This window comes from Mastigoproctus giganteus, chromosome 13, assembly GCF_048544385.1.
Source record: "Mastigoproctus giganteus isolate SK-2022 chromosome 13, ASM4854438v1, whole genome shotgun sequence".
NCBI lineage: Eukaryota > Metazoa > Arthropoda > Arachnida > Uropygi > Thelyphonidae > Mastigoproctus > Mastigoproctus giganteus.
The window spans coordinates 101,450,139-101,465,764 of record NC_143587.1 but is presented as its reverse complement, the minus strand read 5'-3'; the positions used below and the strand labels follow the sequence as shown (position 1 = coordinate 101,465,764).

Here is a 15,626-nt window from a genome sequence, read left to right as displayed (position 1 = left end):
AAAGGCCCAATGAATTAAAAATAGAAATCTGCAATTACATGCCATAGAGATAAACTTGAGTAAATAACTACTGTATAAGGATTTCACTAAGTAAAAAAAAAAAAAAAAAACTCCACTGTGTATTAATGCTAGGAGTGTTGTAAATAAAATTATGAAAACAACAGGGATTACCTTTATTTTTGATTTTTTTTTTGATTTAGTAGTTGTTGGCGCATCGGCTTCTGTGGCCGTATTGCACCTCCCAAGGTTTTTACAGTACTTTGATCCAAGCCCGAGGCGAGAATCGAACCCGCAAGCTTTGGGTTGCCGGGCAGGTACTTTACCCACTCGGCTAGCCCGTTCGGCTTTATTTTTGATGTAGGATGCTTCTTTTCCAACCAACTCTTCTAGTCCAGTGCGTTAACAATTCTTTGTGAAGGCGATATGAATTTTACAAAAAATGTGAAACATCTTCCCGAAAAAAAAATAAAGGTAATCCCTGTTGTTTTCATAATAATACAATAGAATATAGTAATTATCGAGCACTTAATAGCTCTCTATTATCAAATGTAAATAAAATGAATGAACTTCAGTTCTTGATCAAATCAACTAACACTGAAATTAGAGGAATGCCTGAAACATGGTGCCATCCCGAGAGAGGATTAACGAATTTCATTACGGCGAGTACAGTGTGTTCAGAAGAGATGGGGATAACGAAGCGGTGGATGGGGTACGCTGCTTGTCAAAAGCTGATTCAAAGCAATAAGTGGGTTCTCAAAGCATTCAGGAAGATATGGGTCCATGTGTGTGAGATGATTGAAGAAAAGATGTTGGTTACAGCCCAAACGAGTTAGAAGAGTAAGATAAAAATCTCTTTCTGTAACTTGAACGGGGAGTCAAAAGAGAATGCATCACTATAGGCGACTTTAATTTTCCACATAGATTGGAAATCGTGGACATGGAGTAGGAGTAGTTTCTTGAATCAACTAGATGAGTGCTATTTATTTCAACACTCTACTGAAAGCACAAGGTGTGTGTTGGGGGGGGGGGGGCAAATATCTTTAACATAGTTCTCACCAAGGATTCAGCAGTACTAAAAATATGACAGTTCCGGAGCCGAAAGCGGGGTGTGATTGGTAGTGGTATAAAACGGATAGATGAAGGAAATTTCGGTGGTCAAAGGAAAATTACGCCCTTAATTACAGGAAGGGGGAATTCGGTGGATTCAGCACTTCCTTGGACTCTAATAAGTGGAGTTTTTACTACACACAGCGGCCAAAAAAATACGAACCTTTCTTCAGTATCGAATTGAGCCGCCTTTGTTTCGAATAACAGCAAGTACGGCGCGCCATGGATTCTATAAGGCGTTTTGGTCTAATTGTAACCGTTCTTCCAGCAAAATATCGCGTAGCTGCGACAAAGTTGAAGGAAGAGGACTTCGTTACCGAATAACTCCCTCTCCAACATATTCCACTCATTCTCAATTGGATTGAGATCAGATGAATGCAGTGGCGTATCCAGGTATCATCGAAAGGGGGAGGGAATGGCGACCAGGTCCCGGTATCATTGTAAGGGGGGACATGCCGACCAGCATTTTAAGGTTTTTTGTTTAGGAAGCCTCCTGCGTTCTTTTTCTTTAATTTCAAATTTTTGGTTAAGGGGCATGTGCCCCCTCTGCCCACCCCTGGATGAATGTGAGGCCCAGGGAGGATGGTAGAAATCCGTGTCATGTTTTCCGATTCTGGCACGATGTGATGTTGCATTGACATCCATAATGTGGCCATCACCTTCAGGATAAAAGTGTAACATTGCAGGGCGCAGTAGATCTGATACAAAATTCAGGTACATCCTGAATGACATTTGACCTTCACCGGTATGAACAGACCCAACCTCTGTCAACAAAACATTCCACATACCGTGATACTATTTACAGATGCTTGCCTTGTTAAGGTACTCGAGGTTCTTGCCGCACTTTCTGGCTACCATCAGCGCAAAATAATGTGTATTGTGATTCGTCTGACCATATGACTTTCTTCCACTGCCCATTCACGACGTTCTCGGCACCACTGCAAACGGATTTTTATGTTTTTCCCTGAAACAAGTAGCTTCCGAATAGGCAGGTTGCTGGCAATAACAAATTTCTTCAATTCCCTGCGCATGGTACGGGTTGAAAAAAGGGCAGTTCTGGAATTGGTTGAATTTAGAATTTATTTGCTGCTCACTGGATGTCCTATTTTTCCGCACGGTCTCCTTAGAGTACGACGTCTTCGCTCTTGAAGTAATGTTTTTCTGAGAAAAGCCATATTTATGCCTTTGAGATGTGGAATAACCGCTTGCTTTCCAGTCATTAAAAACTCTTCTGAGAAACCAGTTGTCTTTCGTTTCTTGAATCGTGGCTCCTACTAAACGTGCATCCATGATTAAACCGTTTTCAAAGTCTCATTTTTCATGCGATTTCCCCATTCTGCCTTCAGATTACTGCAGTTAAACAGCCTATGCAGTCTTTATCTGCGCCGAGGCGACACGTCATCACCCCACTGTCACAATTTTCTTTGAGTCTATTTGCTTTTATTCGTTTGTTTGTTTTTGTTGGTTTTTTTTTTATTTATTTTTGTCTGTGACTGTCTTAATACAAAGGTTCATATCTTTTTGGTCAGTCTGTGTATATTCCATTTCATACAAATGTATTATGTGAAGTGTTTAAGGAAATTATCATGAAGTGCACAAGCATTTGTTCCCATTGAAAAGTACTGCAAAACAAAGATGCCAAAATGAATGAGAAGATTGCTGAAAGACAGTAGGGCAAAAGAAAGGGACAGTTACAGGGTATTGTGTGACACTGCTTCTTAAGGTAACTATAAGCAGATATGTAATAAAACTACTGACGTGGTAAATTTTTTTTTTTAGGCGCATCAGTGACTTAGGTCATATTGCGCCGTATATATTTTTAAATGTTTTAAATTGCGTGTGTTCTGTAGTCGATTTTTCCTTTTACTCGAAAAATCCGAGTTTCCGAGAGAAAAATGCCATGCTGCCCTTGCCTGAGATCGACTAACTCAGCTACTTCGGGAAAAAAGGCCCATAAAAATTTTCTTGCGTCATTGGTGGGATTTGAACTCAGGTCTTTTCCACGATGTGTGGAGAGGACAGCGGCTATACTAACTATGTTATCCACGAGGTACGAGATGAGGCTTGCAAAAGCTAAGCATAGGAACTCCCCGACTTACGTAATACTGGACTTACGGAAATTCGACTTTACGTAAGTTTTTGCCTGCCGGTGCCGGCAAAAGCTTAAAAAAATTGTGGAAGCGTATTTTTTATTACGTAGGAAAAAATAGAGGTATTGTGAAAATATCGTAATGTGAACCGAATAACACTTTTTTTTTTTTTTGTAATTCCAAGTCCTTGGAAGTTGAAAATTTCGCTATATTACTAAGCTATTTAGCCCTCTAAAAGGTCATATTTATAATGGAAATTGCACTACACTTTCATCGTTATCATATTTTTCTTCGTTCGATAGATCGTCGATCTATCGAACTATTGCGAGTAGAGATAGGGACGTGATAATCCCATTTATAAGGCTTTTGTTAGACCACACTTGAAATACTGTGTTCAAGTATGGAGACCGCACCTAAAGAAAGACATCGAGCTTCTTGAAAGGGTGCAAAGACGGGTAACTCGCCTGGTGTGGCGCCTCCGTAGCCAGGTGGGAAGGAGCAGCAGTGCATAGCACACGCTTCTTGATTAGACCGGGGTTCGAGCCCTTCACCACCAAATACGGAGAATGCGGAAAGGTCAGGGAATGACCACCGCATATCCCGGAGCAATATGGCCTTAGTTGCTAATGCTCCTAAAAACCAAATAACAAAATAACAAAACTCGCCTGGTGAGATCGGCAAAAGGGCGTCCTTATGAAGAAAGACTTCGAATATGTGGGTTGCAGAGTTTGGAAACTAGACACCTTAGAAGAGATTTGATTGAGGTGTTTAAGGCTCTGAGAGGCATCAGTAAAGTGAATGAGGACGAAATTTTCAAGATTACGAATGATGCTAGAACTAGGGGACATAAATTCAAGTTACGGAGGGAAATGTTTAGATTGGACTGCAGGAAGTTTTATTTTAGCCAGCGAGTTATAAATTACTGGAATAAGTTGCCTACATGGGTGGTAGAGGCCGACAGTTTGGGGAAATTCAAAGGTCATCTGGATAGTACTTTCGGGTCAGGGAAGCGCATAGGATGATAGGTTTAATTTCCTTTTCTTTTATTAATTATTATTGTTATTTATTTATTATTATTTTTTTTATCATTGTTTTATTCGTTTTTTTTTTTTTTTTTTTTTTTTGGCTGGTGCAGCACAAGCCATAGGCTTTCTTGCACCATGCGGTCATTACTAATACTAATACTAATACTAATACTGATATGTTCCCATTTTAAGAATCAATTTTGAACGCCTTTGTGCTATTTTTCTAAAGCACGTTTCTGGAGGTCACGGCCATAAAACAACAAAAACAATTTGCACTTTCCGGTTTATTGGGCTTTTCTGTTAGTGCATCTAATTGTAAACGAGTAGTAACTCGATCTTATTGCATTTGCGATAATACTGATAACTGCAATTGTGTGTGTTTTTACGCTGTTATGGAGAAATGTGTTCCCCTTCACCGAAATCTTTAATCATATAAAAAACAAATTTTCAGAAACTTCTCTTCATTCCGATTTACGTATTACAATGATGAAAGGAAAGCGACCAACGAAAAGTGCAAGTAGTGGTAGTGCCAGGAAACGAAACAAAATTGATTTAGAAATGAAGATGAAAATGATTAAGAAGTACGAAGCAGGATAAAGTTTGTCATCTATTGCAAGGGAATTAGGTCTCGCTGCTTCAACAGTGAATACTATTTTAAAGGACAGTGAAAGGATCAATGCACTTAAGATCAACAGTGATCACAAAACAGTGATGCTATATCGAAGATGGAACAGCTGTTAATAATATGGATGGAAAATCAAATTCAGAAGCGAGTGCCCGAGTCTAATGATAGAAAAAGCAACAAGTATTCTTAAAGATATTAAGGATAAGTACGGCGAACCCCAACCAAAGTTCGTGGAAAGTAACGGGTGGTTTAATAGGTTCAAGCATCGCGCTGGTTTCCACCACGTTAAAGTATGCGGAGAAATTTTGTGATGTGTTGGAAAAAATTATTGATGAAGGCGGCTATTCAACGCAGCATACTATTTACGTCCAACATTTGCTTAGGCATTGTCTGCAGTAGACGGTGAGAAAAATTTTACGTTCAGAGACTTTTGGAAATCTTACAATATTTACCACTCCATCTTAAACATTAATAGGGTCTGGGCTAAAATTACTAAAAGTTGTTTAAATGGCGCATGGAAGAAAATATGCCCAGGGCACGTAGAAGGCTTCGAAGGATTTGAAAAAGACGAATTATATGAAGAGGTTACAGATAAGATTTTAAAAGTTGCAGAGCTACTTCAGTTGGAGGTTGATGCCAAAGAAACGAAAGGAGGAGTAAAGAGATGGCAATGGCATTTCGTGAAATTGCATCGGCAATGGCGATGTTTGAAAAGATGGATCCCGACAGCGAATGATTCTTAAAAATTAACAGGGTGGTGAATGATATGCTTGCTTGCTACAAAGAAATCTACTGTGAAAAGAAAAAAGCGACCGTCCAGTTATCCATTAATATGTTCTTTCGAAAGGTTGAGCGGCAGACCCCTTCTAAATCTCCGCAGCGGCGTACCCCCTCTAAATCTCCGCAACGGCGTACTTATCAGCTGAAGACGTCGATTCTGGCAACGATCCTCGAGAGGTAAAACTTATTGACGTTATGCCTGTCTCCTCTCTTTTTTTGTAATTTTATAATTTAAATTTTTTTTACATTGCACGCTGTCGTAATTTTTCCTGCGCATGAGATAAAAAATTGAATAAATACAAGAAATAATTCTATTTACATGTTCGTGGAACATTTTTTTTTATTTTAATTCAATCAATTCAGCGAGTACAGTTGCGAGTGCTGCACAAGCATAGGCGAAATTCCGACTTACGTAAAATCCGACTTATCTGGCGTTCCGCGGAACGTAACCGTTACGTATGTCGGGGAGTTCCTGTATTGAAAAATCATTGGCAAAGATGGCTAAGAAAAGGAGAAAAAAAAAAGAATTCTACTCATAAACGACTGCAAAGGAGTAAATTTCATAGGCCCCTTTCAAGCTCATTTTCAAATTTAGATGGATTGTCGATTAGATTACATAATGATATCAGATAAGCGCCTATCTGAAAAGCTAACTGCGGCTGAGAGTATAAAGTTCAAGGGATGAATGGTGTACATCCAGTCATAATGAAAATAGATGCAAGTAATATGAATCAGGGATATGGTAATTATTGAATCTAATGGTTTCAATATTAATATTAGATTCAGGGATTATTCCTTTGGGAACTGAAGAAGTGCCAGTTTATCCCCGATCCACAAGGGAGAAGTTATAGCCAGATATAGACCAGTGAGTTTGACTTCTGTGGTTGGTACGATTATGAACCTGCAGTTAAATACGGGACTGTCTTGACTAGAATTCCAATTTTGGAATGTTGTAACCAACCTAAATGTGTTTCAGCATGGTTTCGTGAAGGGGACACTTGCCTTCTAATCTGGTAAATTACAGTACAGTGATAAGGTTATAAAGCAGTTCGATGTGAGAAACAACATTGACATTATATTGTATATATTTGTAAGGCTTTTGATAAAGTTACCGTATAAATTAAAGCAGGTCTGGATAATAGGGATGATCCTTCCATAGATTATGGGTTTGTTGAAGGACAGGAGACAGAAGGTGGCCATAAATAGATATTTTCTCTCATATACTTTAGTGTGAAGAATTTCGGAAAGGCGTCTTCACTTAAGATATTGTGAAAAATATGAATTAGATCTATGGTATGTGCGTTGCTCATCCTAATCATGAAATTTACCTGGCCTAATTGTGGCTTCATTCCGGAGTCTGTTAATTGCGGTTTTAACGTCATTTCTAGTGAGAGTAATTTCAGATAATTCCGCATTAACCTCTGTCATAAGATCTTCTTCAGTTTTATAATCGCTTCTCGCATTCTAATTGTGTTGGTCTCCTTATCGACTTGATTTTCTGTTAGGGTAGTTCCACAAGTGGCTTATGTCCATTATGAGAAGATGAGTTCAGGCATTTTTCCATACGCCTTTTTCTATTTCATAGCTTCATGATAAGCTGCGTATCCTACACAGCTTATCATCAAACAGCACTCCGAGATACCTGACCTCCGGGGCGTACCGAATAACCAATTGCCCTGATCCTCATTTGGTTACCTTCTTACACTTAAACTGCCTTTCAAAAGCATATATCTTATCTTCGTGGGAAAGATTTAGAGCTTATGTAAAAGCTGTGTATTTCATATTTTTTCTAAAGCTTCAGCGGCCCTCTGTTCTATCGTCAATCGGGAGTCTCCATATATCACCACTGACAGATCATCTGCCTAAACTACCAACTCAGTATCACCACTGACAGATCATCTGCCTAAACTACCAACTCAGTATCTCCTTGTGCCAATTTAACGGTTACGTGTTACTATCAATGTGTTAAGACGTGTGATATTCAGTCTCTGGATTTATCTTTAAATTGTGTGATTTAACCATCCTCCCTTAAGTGAAAATATATACCTGTGATAGAGTTTTTATTGGTGAGTCGATTGATACCTTTTGTTTGGCTGCCAGAGAAGGGGTTGCGCTATGCTCAACGTTCAATCTGAATTGCTTGCAAAATTGAAATCATCGTTGTGAAATAATAACAAGATGGATGCCACTTATTATATAACTTCTTCACTGGCTGTTTTAATTTCTTGTTTTGGTCAAATACACCTCGCCTAAGGTGTAGTGGATCTTCTAATTATAGCATTCGTGATCCGGACATTTTGGGGAACCAGTGGGTGTCTTTGGGACATTTTAATTTTGTCTTTTGGCCTCTTAATTGCTGAAAAAAAAAAAAAGAAATTGAACTTTTAATTAATAGTAATATTGGATTTTATTATGTCTTGTTGTTTTGCTTAGCCATCTTGTCTCCCTCAGTTTGGTGGCCAATGAAATTCATTGCTTATTTTTTGGAGGGAAAAATATAAGTAATTTTCTTTGGGGTTTGCTTCCTACTTGCAAGGGCTGATGCCTAGTGCTACTTATTGATACAGTTGCATTCTGGATAAACCTGGTAGCCTACAGTGGAGGCTGCCATTGTTAAAACTAACGCTACTGAAAATATATATACTTCTGGGTTTATGGTTATGGTTGGCCATTTTCTATTATATATATGTATCTTTGGAGCAAAAAATTAGACACACTTTTTCAAAATTAAAAAATTGAAGTGTTATATTATATATGTTACCATAAAGGACTGTCTTATGTATGTCTATATCAAAATATCGGTGTCTCTTTCGTTAGGGGTGCTTTGCTAGGGTTTTGGGCTACAATTTTCTTTTTGATATATCTTGGCTTCTAGGGGGTGTACAGTTATAGTCTTTGTTTCTTTGGTTATAACCTATCCTTCTCTTTCATTCACAAGGGTTTATAGCTCCCCCTGGTGGTAATGTACGGAGATCGTAAATAACTTTGTTCTGGTGCGCCGAAACTTCTGGCGAGGTTCTGTACCAGATAGCTTACAGACATTTCTATATTCTCTATGAGTTTCAGCTTTTTCCGTCCATAATTTCATGAGTTCCAAGGCTGGATGTAAAACCAATTTTTCATCCGTGAAAAATTTGCCACTTTTAAGAAAATTTTGAAACGTACATAACTTTTCTTCTATTGTACCCTGTCTTGTTTGACTCATTGTCCCTGCCTTTAGCCGCGTTCAAATATATAGCTGAACAATGTCAAGTGTAAACAAACGTATACGTGGCAATAACAAGACTGGTATCTGTCACCTATGTAGAACGGAAAGAAACGTAGATTCAAACTCACACATCAAATGCACAGGGTGCAATAACCTTATTTGCCGTTCCTGCAGCACCATCGCGCAAATAAATAAACTGCCAGCAAAATCCCGGAGTTCTTTTTTAGGGGAATGCTGCAAACTCCCGAAAAATTCGGTATCATCTCTTGAATTGCCAGAAACTAACACCTGCCAGGCCTCTAAGTCCATGACACTCCGAACTAAGGATCTGCCTCAAGGGAACTTAGGGGAAAGTAATGGCAATGAAATACTGTGTGGGGTGCCAAACAACCACAACAATATTGCGGACGGAACTACACTAAAGGACCAGACGGCAGAAAAATCACGCAGCAATTTTCGAGATAGCGAAAATAGCCAGCGAGCATAAAACACCTTTCTCCTCCAAACCAATTCAGGATAACAATTATATCACGCAGGTAAAATCGCCTGCAAATGACATAACCGAAATTAATGACAACTACGAAGTAGCATCCATTAATTTAGTTGCTTCAAGACAGCAAGTTTTAAATAACGGAATTAGAAGGCGACACGTCAGTGACAGTCACTTATGTATCAGCCAGCTTGGTAAACAAAGCCAAGCTGAAGCTGGCACTAAGCAAGAAGAGTACTCAGTTCAGGTAAATATAACCCTCGACGATGATCCAGATAATAATGAAGATGCAAAGATAGGCCCTGCCTCTAAGACTGACCGAGAGAGTAGGAGTGCTAGTGGATTAAGAGAAGTACAAGACAACCAGTGCTCACAAACGGAAAACGCTGAGAAGGGGACAAAGCAAGACTCTATCCCACCCCTGGGCACTTCACCACCGGAAGGAACAGCTCTCGAACAGATGTTTGCCCTGCGCACTCAACTAGAGAATTTAATGTCCAAATCAAACAGTAGAATCACCACCGGTCTCCGTTTTGAAATCGTGACAATTTGGACAAAACTGGAGACTATAATAGTAAACCAGCACGTAGAACAGGAAAGGGCTAAGGCCAAGTTGGAGGCATACCTAGATGAGCGGGGCAACCAAATGCCACAGCGCGCCCCCTCGTACGCAGACGCGCTGAGGACTGCACCCAATGCGACACAACTACCAAAAGCAAGTGGACTCCCCTTGGGGAAGAAGACACTGATCAAACAGCCAAACCTGGTCGTTTTAAGACCAACAACGCAGGATACTGCGCAAACAAGCGAAGAAATCAAAAACCACGTTATGAAAAATCTAAATGAAGAACTGAAAAATACTAAAATCAAAAGTATAAGGAAAACCAGAAACGTCGGAGTGGTCATAGAGACTGAAACCAGGGAGGAAGCCCAAGAAATTATGGAAAACCCAAAGATCCAAACTCTAGGCCTCACTGCTGCGGCCCCCAAAAGAAAAGGGCCGTCAATTGTCATCTTCGACGTAGATAAAGACATCACCCCCTCCGAGATCACCGATGAAATATACCGACGTAATGTACATGGACATCTCTCGGACCTGGACAAGAGTGACCTTATTATGCCCAGATACTCAACCAAGCCAAGGGTCGGAAATGGAGTAAACTGGATAGTGGAACTAGCGCCGATTGTTTGGCCTATCTTAAAAGATCAAATGAGAATCTATATCAATTGGGGCAGTCACCGCTTCAGGGAGCACGTGGCTGTACCAAGATGTTATAAATGCTGCAAGTTCGGGCACACTTCACACACCTGTGCCCAGGCTGTCAGGACCTGTGGCCACTGCGCTGAGAAAGGACATGAATACAACACATGCCCTAACAAAGAATCTGAGCCTGTCTGTGCAAATTGTAAAAGTAATAAACTAGACCACCACCACTCTATTCGGGATAATACGTGTCCGTCCTATATAAGCGCCAAGTGTTTATACCAGATGAAAACCGATTATGGGCTCACAGCCTAAAAGATATAACTACGGAGTTAATAAATTCTTTCAAATCAACGCACAGCGGGCCAGGGCGGTGGCCGATCAGATAAGAATCAAGGCAGACGAAGAAAATGCAGATATTCTCATTATACAGGAACCGTACACTCACACGAGGCAGGTGAGAGGTTACCCCCTGACCTACAAAATAATTCAAACAGATCAGGATACCCCCTGGGCTGCAATAGTTATTCGAAATCCAGAAATCACAGCAACTAAAATCTCAGCACTGTGTACAGCCTGGGCTGCCTGTGCCCACCTGATCAGCTCCATGGGATCCTTTTACGTGATCTCACTATACTGTAGACCAGGCGAAGAGATTACCTATGCTATCAGATACCTGGAAGATGTCCGGAGAACTCTGCCAAACGCAAAAATCATCATCGGAGCCGATGTCAATTGCCGATCACCGGTCTGGCATAGTTTGACACCAGACAGGCGGAGCACTGCAAATGGTCAACGCCTGGAAGACTTCCTGGCAAACTCGACTATGACAGTCATTAACCAACCGAACAATCCTACCACCTTCTCAAACACCCTATGGGAGGCCACTATTGATATCACTATGGCCTCAAGGAACATTGTCGGCAACATTTCCAAATGGAAGGTCAACGAGGCGTGGACTACATCGGATCACAGGGTTATTTCCTTCCAGTTAAATCGATCTCAAGCTAGATCCCCAGCCATACGAGTCATGTTAAATAGATATGCAATTGAAAAGGCGAACTGGGATGTCTTCAGGACAACCCTAACTAATGAGACCCAACCCCACCTACTTCCCGACAACGCTGATGCCCTCCAAAGACAAGTCACTGATCTCATCACAACCGCCTGCAACTTGGCAATCAAAAGGAAAAACCCTGCCCCAGGCGCAAAGCCCTGGTGGAGCCCAGAGCTGCATAGGTTGCGCCGAGAAGTCATTATAAGAAGAAAGGCTTTCCAGCGTGCCCGGAGGAGCTGGCTGGCACGTGAAGTGGAGGCGCTCAGACAGAACTACAGGGAAGTGCGAAACCAGTACACGGCCCTGATCCGCAAACGAAAACAAGAATCCTGGCAACACCTGGTCACCACCACTGGCAATACCGACCCCTGGGGAGTGGTGTACAAGATCACCACAAACAAACTACCCAGGAGAGAGGTCACCACTTCAACCAAGTCATTACAAGGTACAGAAGCAACCACCTGGCAGCAATCCATAACAAACATTTTGGACGCCATCCTACAACCAGCAACAAACCCAATCACTCAGGAACAAAAATCCCTCTCTGCAGAGAATGAGACTTACCATACTGAAGAGCTGGAATCTCCCTTTGACTTAGGAGAACTACAAACTGCTGCGGCCCTGATCAAAGATAGGAAATGTCCAGGATCGGACCTGCTGGAGCCTGAGATTATAAAGAAAACAGTGGAGTGTGTCCCCGAATTAATACTTCATCTATTCAATACCTGTCTACGTGATGGTCACTACCCAACAGACTGGAAGTCGGCCAACGTAAAACTAATCCTGAAGAACCCGACGAAACCACCTGAACTCCCGAACTCCTACCGTCCCATCGCTCTCCTGTCGGTACTTAGTAAACTCTATGAAAGGCTACTCTACTACAGACTTCTCAAACACTACAACAATGCAAACATGGCTTCTCACAGACAATTTGGATTCAAAACGGGGCACTCCACTGTAGATGCACTCCACAATCTCCTTGAAGCAGTAGGAATTACCCAAAAGAAATACTTTCTGATCATCGCTGTCGACTTTGCTGGGGCGTTCGACTCACTTTGGTGGCCGAGCGTCCTAGGCAGACTGCGCCAATCAAAGCTTCCAGTAAACCTATATAACTCAGTCAAAAGCTACCTTTCCAACAGGTCAATCACTGTCAATGCTCCATATATGAAAATCACCAGACAGGTCTACAGAGGATGCCCACAGGGCTCGGTTCTGGGCCCATTCTTGTGGAATCTTGTCCTTGATGAATTCCTTGGCATGGACCTGGGAGAGGTCACCTCTCAGGCCTATGCAGATGATCTTATTATCACCGTTACCGGCGATTCTAGGGCACGACTGGAGACTTTGGGGAATAATGCACTACAGAAGCTACAGGACTGGGCTAAACACCATAACCTCACCATCTCTGCCACCAAAACAGATTCTATTCTTCTCAAAGGAAGTCTCAATGAAGCCAGACCGCCACAGATAAAAATCGACAACAGGACCATAAAATTCTCCACTCAACTTAAGTATCTAGGAGTCGTACTTGACAGCAAACTGAATTTCCAGCCACATCTTAAATACTTAAGAAGAAAGATACGCAATTACACCGCCCTTGTCACCAGGATCTCCAGACGGGACTGGGGACTCAATAGGCACACTCTGTCCTTATTCTATAAAGTGATATTTACCCCAATTATAACGTACGCAGCAGGCATCTGGTACCCGAAAGCAATCACTGTTAGTGGTAGAAGAATCCTCGACTCTCTGCAAAGAAACATCCTGCTCGCTACTACCCGTGCCTGCTGCACTGTCAGTACCCATGCTCTGCAAATCCTGGCAGGCGCCATGCCACTGGACCTGGAGGTGGTCCGCTGTGGACTACTCTTCCACCTCTCCAAAGCAAATTCCAAGACCATCCTCGAATTCACAACAGATCCCGCAAACGACAGAACAGCAGAAATGAAGCGTCTCCTCACGCATCTGCAGCAGGCGTGGCAAGCGAGATGGACTACTTCCAACAAAGGCGAAATCACTAGAAAGTTCTTCCCTTACATTAACAGGGTGTTCCCCAGGCTTCCTCCCTGGTTTTCACCTGGCCTTTATGCTACATACCTGTTAACAGGCCATGGATCATTAAAAGGCAAACTGACGGCCCTGGGAATCATCGATGATCCCACTTGCACCTGTGGTGGGACTGAGAGTTGGTCGCACCTTATGTATGACTGCCCCCTGTATGAGGATCTTCGCTGCACCTTCATCACTACCTTGACCTACATACCCAAAGACCAAGAAACACACCTGCTTGATAGTAGGGAGGAATATACAGCTTTTACGCGTTTCGCACAAGAGCTCTTCAGCCGAAGGAAATCCTTATCTACAGTTCCTGTACCTGCGCCACAGTAGTCCCAAGGAAGACAACAGACGGTTTGAGACCATGATGGACTTTCATCCAGACTAGACAGTCATGAACTTGACCGCCACACCATCAAACGGACAACTATCTGATGATTGAAGTTTGAAAGCTACCATTGGATCGAATTAACCCCTGGATTGGACACCACCCGATGTCGATGACAGAGGCGCCAAATGGCGATCCTATCTGTGCTCAATTGTACAGTCACTTTCGACCCCATTCCTTCCCCTTTCTTCGCCTTCACCTGATTGACTGAGTGTACATTGACTGGTTGGGGATGCCTTCGCCTATATCCCCTTACTCTTACTTTCATTCCCCCTCTTCTGTATACCCTGTACTACCTCACTCTATCTAATCGCTGCTTTTTTTTTTTAATTAATTAATTATTTATTATTATTTTTTCTTTTAATTAATTTTTTTTTATTTTTATTTTATTTTTTTATTTTTTTTATTTTTGCTATTTTTTTTATTTTTATTTTATTATTTTTATTTTATTTTTTTTTTTATTATTATTATTTTTTTATTTATTTATTATTATTTTTTTTAACTTGGTCTTCGCTCAGGAAGCTGAGGCGACCCTGACGGAGACTAGCCAGAGAACTATGGGCAGCCTGGCCACCTCCTAGTGGTGTGTGCGGGCAACGTGGGGTTCCACCAGGGGCCCTGGGGCCAAATGCCAGGACACACAACAGAACCCAACACAAAACTACACATTCAACACACAACACTTTTTCTGGCATTTACAGTGTTCTGTATTTCTTCACAGTGTACATATGGCGCAGATGTGGGAAACCACAGGTGGCGCCCGACCCTAACACTATGCACACTATGCACACTATGTGCCAATTTAACAACTCGTCTAACACAGTTCCACATATAAGGATCTAATATAGATCCTCTTGCATTGACTTCATAAATTTATAATGATGTTCATAAACTTATTTTTCTCCACAACCTATTAAAGAAGAAACTTCGCATTAACCTATACAAATTACATGGACACTCTACTTATCGTATCCTCCCCATAATACTTCAAATAGAGCATCTTCAGCCGATCTGTCCCTGTTAAAACCATACTGCCTTTCAGATGCCAGATTCCTAACACTATGTACTATCCAGCCTCTTTATTATCATCTGTTGAAAAACATTGCCCATAATAGACAACAGTGCCACAGGTCTATAACATTACATACATATCTGTTCTGACTTTTCAAAATTTTAATTAAGGCAACTTTCCAACAATGTGGACAGCCGCCCTCCTCCAAGCAAATATAGGCCAGAAGAATTCCAGATCAAGACTCAGCAAAAGACTTAAGAGTTTCAACAACTATGTTATCTCTTCCTGGTGCTTTATACCTAGTTAATTTTAAATCCTCCACCTTTTCTATAGTTGACTCATCTTCCTGTTCGTTACTTACTGCCTATTCTCTCTGTTTCATTTTCAACATGATTTTGACTTGGGGAGAAGCAAAGCTGGGGGATAGTGGTCTCTCTCTCTCTCTCTCTCTCTCTCTCTCTCTCTCTCTCTCTCTCTCTCTCTCTCTCTCTCTCTCTCTCTCTCTCTCTTCTGTTTTTGTCCAATCGTCATTCCTTTTGTCAGAGGATTGGTTTTTATTAACATCTGCAGTTCAAGGGGGGT

At 41.4% G+C, this 15,626-nt stretch overlaps 1 protein-coding gene across 1 annotated transcript in view; it reads left to right on the top strand.

Annotated features, from left to right (window-relative positions):
- LOC150076309 (uncharacterized) overlaps positions 1 to 15,626 on the top strand; it is a 253,715-nt gene that overhangs the window by 200,081 nt on the left and 38,008 nt on the right. The window lies entirely within an intron of this gene.